Source organism: Otolemur garnettii, unplaced genomic scaffold (genome assembly GCF_000181295.1).
Source record: "Otolemur garnettii isolate 467f Iridium unplaced genomic scaffold, OtoGar3 scaffold00041, whole genome shotgun sequence".
NCBI classification, from domain to species: domain Eukaryota; kingdom Metazoa; phylum Chordata; class Mammalia; order Primates; family Galagidae; genus Otolemur; species Otolemur garnettii.
Window position 1 is genome coordinate 10,998,632 of NW_003852436.1, and position 7,763 is coordinate 11,006,394.

Below are 7,763 nucleotides of genomic sequence, written 5' to 3' on the forward strand. Positions count from 1 at the left end.
AAGAAATTTGAAAGCAGTAACCACGACTTATAAAAAACTATCCATCCATTTATCCACCTATCCTCCTTTCCATTCTCCTGTTTGTCCACCCACCTATCCTTCCATCCATTTTATACCTACCTGTCTATCCATGGGCCCTTCCTTCTGTCTCTCCAGCTACTTCTCCCTTCCTTTCTGTAACCAGCCACCCATCACTTATTCATCCAGCTACCTATTCTGCCTCCTGCCTCTTTTCTTTCTTTATCCTTCCATTCCATTTCTATCCACTTATCTAGGCAACATTTACTAAGTAGCCAGGAAGTACAAAGCATTTCTTTGAAGCAGTTATAACAATATTTTACATGTAGCATTGTTTAATAAACATTTAGAAAATCACCTAGTAAATAATTATAGCTCAAGAGAACATTTTCAGGCCTGTATCACATTTCTCAAACAAACTCTTCATCATTAAATCTTCATACATTTATTCAGGAGATATACTGATGAGGAAGAACAGAGTAACACACTATTTATGAAAGAGAAATATTTAACCTTCTAACATGGAGTAATTTTATTTCAATAATTAGCAGGATATGTGCTCTCTCTTATAAATATAGCCATACCTCCTATCTCGATGAAGTTCGCTCTGAATAGAAGTCCGAGAAGCTACAGAAGGAAAAATAAACATACTGGTATAGTACAAAATTAGTACATTTGGTAAAGGTTTAAATTTTTAAAGAGTATAATTGGAAAAAATTAGCTTATAATTGACATCACATAGAATGCATGAACTTTAATATTCCTAAGTAGAAAAATAAATCAAAATGATCTTTTTATTGGCACAAAGTTAATTACAGTCAGATATTTGAATTGCATAAGAAAATAGAGATTTCAAAAACTCCCCGAAGCACATTATGTGGGTCTGAAAATAATTTGAAGAATGAACAGAGAAAAGAAGACAGTTTTTAAATATAATAGTTTAAATTTTCTCCAAATTTTGTTTTATAAAGCAAATCAAATCAAATGATCTGAAAAATATGTCACACACAGGGTTCATTTTTATGTAATAGAGAATATGATCTCTATTTTAAAGGAACACAATTCTAAAGGTCCTTTTGGAAAAAAAATCTCCCAATACTAGAGATTTGTGCACAAAGGGAATTTATTTCAAATATAATCTCTTTTAACCAGATGCTTTAATATCTCTTCAATGCATTTTTTCAATTCTTCTGATTCAAAAGATTAAAAGCACAGATCTTTTCTTTCTGTCTCTTACTAACTTCTGCTTCTCTCTGAACAAGGAAGCTGCCAAAGCTGGCAGAGACACAGGTAGAGGTGGGAGGTGGGAATAAAATTTAAGCTGGGATTGGAGCTGTGACAGGTGAACCTGTGCTGGGTTGGCAAGGTAAACCTCTAACATCTGAAACCAAATCCCCTGGATCTCAACTTGAAAGATGTCCTTATATTCACATCATCAACTGGTTTGACTGCTACATTTTTATCAAGAGCTAACTCAAGTTGAAGTTCATTTTGTCTACTGGCATAAAAGAGGACACAGAGCTCTGAACAGTATGTCTGGACAGGTAAGAATGGTTTCATTAAGTCAGAGGCTCACCCAAGTGTGCTACAATCACGTCACCACCGTCACTAAAGCGATCAGCAAATACAGCACTTTGAAAAGCCTTCATGTTATTGTCACAAACATACCTCTTCCACGGGGCATTTTTGCTGTGCACTATTCATGAGTGCTAAGGGAAAAAAAGAAGGGGTTATAGAAGAGAAAAGGGAAGGGGAAAAGAATGAATCCAGTTGCCTAAGCTTTCAAAGAATTCAGGAGCAAGGCTGTCTTGTGATGACAGTTTCTCCCTACCCTGCACGCTTCGATGAAAAAGAAAAGTTGATTAACCATAGTTTCAGAGAGTAAAGAAATACTTGCTGTGAAGATTTGCCTGTACAGACCATGACATCCACACACAACAGTCCAAAGAATCTGCCTGCAATTTTTAACAACAGTGCAAAGAAGTCTAAAAACCATTTGCAGGGTGGCGCCTGTGGCTCAAAGGAGTAGGGTGCTGGCTCCATATGCCAGAGGTAATGGGTTCAAATGCAGCCCCGGCCAAAAACCGCAAAAAAGATTAAAAAATAAATAAATAAAAATAAAAGCTATTTGCAAAATCAATTCGTTACTTCAATAGGGATCAATTTTAAAGCATGAATGATACCTGAGGAGTCTATTTATGTTGTTTTAAATCAGCAGCTTTTATCCTGATTCCGCCCTTCACACCAGAGATTGTTAGTGACAGGTCCCCACTGGCGGCAGAGTGGCATCGCGGCTCTGAATGCAGCAGACGAGGAGAGAGGTCTCCTAGTCTTACAGATTTCCTTCTCCACATCCTTTGGGAATCACTGCTTTCCCCTCTCCTTCTCTGACTTTTTTTCACATTTACTCATGTTCTATGAAATCCTTCTTTTCTCTCTTGTCCTTTTAGAACGAGTGACACTTGTCAGTGCTAAACAATTTAACAGCTAGAAACACTTTAGATTTCATGTTGGATTTTCATGTCGTGTTTCACACTCTTCCTGCTAATTTCTCAACTATCCACTCATCCGTCTCCTTCTGACTTTCTCAGATTAAACAGATCTGCTGGAGTTGTTGCCAGAAGAATCAAATTTGCCACTAATGCCCATTCAGACCTCTTTACCACAAGTTGCTAGTCTCTTGTGCATCTGGGGTTAATACCACAGAAAAAGAGTAGCATTCTCAGTTAAAGTTATCCTGTCATTGTAAAGAATTGTTTTTAAACTTTTCTAATTCAAGTGGTTAAATTCTAAGTATAAAACATATTCATATTAAGCTATTATAGAAGAGCTGAGGCGTAGATTTACAATATTACCAATAATAAAGGATCCTCCCAAGTTCTAGACAGAGAAGACCAAGAATACAGAGAGGTTAAGTGAATTATCCCAAGTTCAACACCCTATTAGAGACAAGGCTGAGAGAAGTTTGTTTCTTAAAACAGTTCAACTTATTGTGGAGCCAGGAGAGTGGGAAGCTAGTTCCGATTCTAAATAATTCAAAATTATCAATTAATGATGATTAGAAGAAAATAAGCACATAGAATAATTATTATACCATAAATATCCTTGCTATAGAACTATCTGATCAATGAAAAATCACAATGATAAAAAATTCACTGACTACATTTGTGTGGGGCAGAGTATGAGCTACATGCATTTGACATAACAAGAACTTCAGTTCTCATGATGAAACATGATACAGACACATGAACCATCTGAAAGCTCAATGGCCTTGAAGTCAAGAAGCCTATGTTGACCACCCAGCTCTATTTTGTGAAGCCATTTAAACTCTCTGAGACTCACGTTTTCCTACCATCTGTAAAATGAGGTTAGCAGCTAACATGCAGAGTGTTATTTGTAATACTTGCTGACTTATGGTAGGTCATCAATATGAACTAAATCTAAATTTCAGAAAATGATCTTCTCTTAAAAAGTTAATAAAAGAAAGAATATAAAATTCCAGATATATTCAATTAGAACACACACCAAAAAACTTTTACCAGGCTGGGTGTAGTGGCTCATGTCTGTAATCCTACCACTTTGAGAGGCCAAGGTAGAACGACTGTTTGAGGCCAGGAGTTCAAGACCAGCCTGGCCACCAAAGTGAGACCCCCATCTCTACAAAAAACTTTTTTTTGAGACAGACCCTCAAGCTGTTGCCCTATGTAGAGTGCTGTGGCATCTCAGCTCACGGCAAACTCCAACTCCTGGACGCAAGCAACTCTCCTGCCTCAGCCTCCCAAGTAGCTGGGATTACAGGCACCCACCACAACACCCAGCTATTTTTTGGTTCTAGTTATCATTGTTGTTTGGCAGGCGGGGGCTGGATTCAAACCCACCAGTTCAGGTGTATGTGGCTGGTGCCTTAGCTGCTTGAGTTACAGGCGCTGAGCCTCTATAAAAAAACTTTTAAAAACTTGGCTGGGCTGAAGTCATGCACCTCTAGTCAAAGTTACTTGGGTGGCTGAGGCAGGAGGATCACTTGAGCCCAGGAGTTCAAGGCTGCTGTTAGCTATGATAGCACTGTAATTCAGCCTGGGTGACGGAACAGACTGAGATCTTCTTGTTTGTTTGTTTTATTATTGTTGAGGATTCATTTAGTGTACAGAGAACCAGATTAACACTGATTGCATCTGTTAGGTAAAGTCCCTCTTATAATTGTGTCCTGCTTCCAAGAGCTATGTCACATATTGTGACCTCTATCCCCTTCCCCCATCATGTACTAGGCCATCAACTGTCCTCATATCAGCCAGGGTTTTTTCTGGTTCCAGAAACAAAGAATTATTTTTTCCAAATCTTGAAAGTATAATGTTGGTATTTTAATGGGGTTTGCATTGAATCTGTAGATTGCTTTGGGAAGTATAAACATTTTTACAATGTTGAATCTTTTTTTTTTTTTTTTTTGAGACAGAGCCTCAAGCTATCCCCCTGGGTAGAGTGCTGTGGCATCACAGCTCACAGAAACCTCCAACTCCTGGGCTCAGTTTCCTGCCTCAGCCTCCCAAGTAGCTGGGACCACAGGTGCCTGCCACAGTGCCCGGCTATTTTTTGGTTGCAGCCGTCATTGTTGTTTTGGTGGCCCGGGCTGGATTCAAACCCTCCACCTTAGGTGTATATGGCTGGCACCTTAGCCACTTGAGCCACAGATGCCGAGCCTACAATGTTGATTCTTTCCAGCCATGAGCATGGTATATTCTTCCATTTGTTAATATCTTCTGTTACTTCTTTTCTTAAGGTTTTTTGTAATTTTCCTACAGAGTTCCTTTACCTCTTTTGTTGGGTATATTCCTATGTATTTCATTTTCTTTGAAGCTACTGTGAAAGGAATTATGTCCTTGATTAGTTTCTCATCTTGGCTGTTACTGGCATATTCAAAGGCTTCTGATTTGTGGACACTGATTTTATATCCTGAGACATTACTGTATTTTTTGATTACTTCCAAGGGTCTTGGGATTGAGTCTTTGCAGTTCTTTAAGTATAAGATCCTATCATCAGCAAAGAGCAAGAGTTTGAACTCCTCTGCCTCCATTTGTATACCCTTTATTTCCTTCTCTTGCCTGACTGTACTGGCTAGAACTTCCAGCACTATGTTGAATAGTAGTGGTGATAGAAGAACAGTGAGATCTTGTCTTAAAACAAGCAAACAAAACAACAAAAAATAAAACAAACAACAAACTTCACCAAAAAAGGACTCCAAGGTTTGATTAGAACCAGAACCATTAAGAAAGAATTTTATGTATAACCAGTTAAGGATTATCACTTTAAAAATGTGGCCAAGTCAGGCAGCACCTATAGCTTAGTAGGTAGGGCGCCGGCCCCATATACTGACGGTGGCAGGTTCAGACCCAGCCCCAGCCAAACTGCAATAAAAAAATAGCCAGGTGTTGTGGCGGGCACCTGTGGTTCCAGCTACTTGGGAGGCTGAGGCAAGAGAATTGCCTAAGCCCAAGAGCTGGAGGTTGCTATGAGCTATGATGAGACTCTGTCTCTAAAAAAAAAAAATGTGGTCAAGTCTCCTTGCCAGGGTTAGATGATTGAGTCTGGGTCAGTAGAGCATACATTTTAATACTTCAGTTAGGATAAAAATTAGTTACGATTTTTTCTTATAAAATAGGCAAAAAGGGAAAAAGAAAAGGAGATGGCACAATTATTCCACATTCTGTGTTTACAGGGCATAATGAAAGGATCAGTTTGGCCTTCTTGCCTAAATATCAGGAATAAATACAAACAAATCTTTCTTTAGTGTTTACGAAGTGACTGACATAAGAATTCAAAGACAGCTCAGCACCCGTAGCTCAGTGGCTAGGGTGCTAGCCATGTACACCAGAGCTGGCGGGTTTGAGCCCAGCCCAGGCCTGCCAAACAACAATGACAACTACAACCAAAAAATAGCCAGGCAGCTCTGTGTTTGTAGCACATTGGTTACAGCGCCAGCCACATACATCGAGGGTGGTCAGTTCAAAGCTGGACTGGGTCAGCTAGACAACAATGGCAACTGCAACCAAAAACATCCAGGCATTGTGGCGGGAGCCGGTAGTCCCAGCTACTGGGAGGCTGAGGCAAGAGAATCGCATGAGCCCAGGAGTTGGAGGCTGCTGTGAGCTGTGATGTAACAGCGCTCTACTGAGGATGAGACAGTGAGACTCTGTCTCAAAAAAAAAAAAAAGAATTCAAACACAACTAGATTAAAAAACAACTAACACCAGATACCTCAAAGTATCTCATACCTCATACCTCAACAACCAGATACCTCATAAGCATATGAATTAAGTTTAAATTTCCTCTTTTCTTGACCCCTATCTCTGTTTCTGTCTACCACCGAATTTCATGAAAGAGTAGCCTCCTCCAGCTGTCCCAGCTTCTAGATTCTCCCCTTGGTGCAAAGTAAAGTATGACTTTCAACTTGCATGTTCTACTGAAACTGCTTTCTCAAATATCTCCACTGACCTCTTCTTAATGTGCCACGTACAACAACCTATTCTTGGCCGCACATGGCTTGGCCTTGCTGCAGTGTTGAGAGCTATTGGTGGTTCATCCATTCCCTTTAAAATCTCCTCTGCCTTCAACCCCTAAAAGGCAGTTGTCTCCTGCTTCTTCTATGACTCTGACCATTCTTCTTCAGCTTTTTTTTGCCCACTTCTTAGGTACCTTCTCCTTAAGTCTTACACAGGGGCCTGAGGGTAAGCAAGATCTATCCTGAAGGATCTATGGGAAGTCAGGTATAGATTAACAGACCTAGCCACCAGTCCTGAAATCCAAGGTAAAGTGCCAGGAAACAAAGGCAGGAGCAAGTAGACACGACTGTGTGAAGGGAGGCCCCTCTCGTAGCAGGGATGGGTTTATTGGGTCATAAATCTTTTGCCTTATACACCCTTAAAGGCAAAGTTGAGCTTCAGATATTGTTTCCCAAGATTCTGTCCAGTGTTATTTTTTCTATATTGTATACTTCCTCCCTGAATGTTGGGCTACTTCCAGGATTTTGCCTATAACCTTGTTTGCCCCAAATTCTATCTCCAGCCAAGAAATTCTTGCCTAAATTCTAGACCCTAACTTTTTTCTTTGTCTCTCTCCCCCCATGATCCCCCCCCCTTTTTTTTTTGAGTATTCAGAGTTTATGGAAAGACATAAAAAGGCTCTACAAAAGTTAAGACAAGACTTTACAGGAGTGGCAGAAATGACTCACCAATCTTTACTCAAATTTCTACTTCTTATATATATACCCAAAGCTACCCTTTTTCCAATATGGTATTCTTTCTTTTTTTTTTTTTTTATTGTTTGGGATTCATTGAAGGTACAAAGAACTAAGTTACACTGATTGCATTTGTTAGATAAAGTCCCTCTTACAATAGTGTCCTGCCCCCAAGCAGTGTGCCATACACTGTGACCCTCTCATCTTCCTCCTTTCTCCCCTCTCCCCACCTGCTCATTCCTCTCGCCCCTACCCCCTTGTACAAGCTTATCTACTGCCTTCATATTAGAATTCAATACATTGGATTCTTCTCCATTCTTCGATGCATTACTAAGAATAATGTGTTCCACTTCCATCCATGTTAATACAAAAGATGTAAAGTTTCCATCTTTTTTAGTGGCTGAATAGTATTCCATGGTTTACATATACCACAGCTTGTTAATCCATTCCTGGGTTCGTGGGCATTTAGGCCGTCTCCACATTTTGGCAATTGTAAATTGATTTTTTTTTTTTTTTT

At 39.6% G+C, this 7,763-nt stretch overlaps 1 protein-coding gene across 1 annotated transcript in view; it reads right to left on the bottom strand.

The window, feature by feature from the left end:
• The window catches only part of SH3D19 (SH3 domain containing 19), a 198,099-nt gene that overhangs the window by 67,403 nt on the left and 122,933 nt on the right, over window positions 1-7,763 (bottom strand). The window contains exon 5 of the mRNA XM_023513450.1: window positions 603-645. The gene's annotated coding sequence lies outside the window, so the exon portion shown is untranslated. The remainder of the gene's footprint in view (window positions 1-602; window positions 646-7,763) is intronic.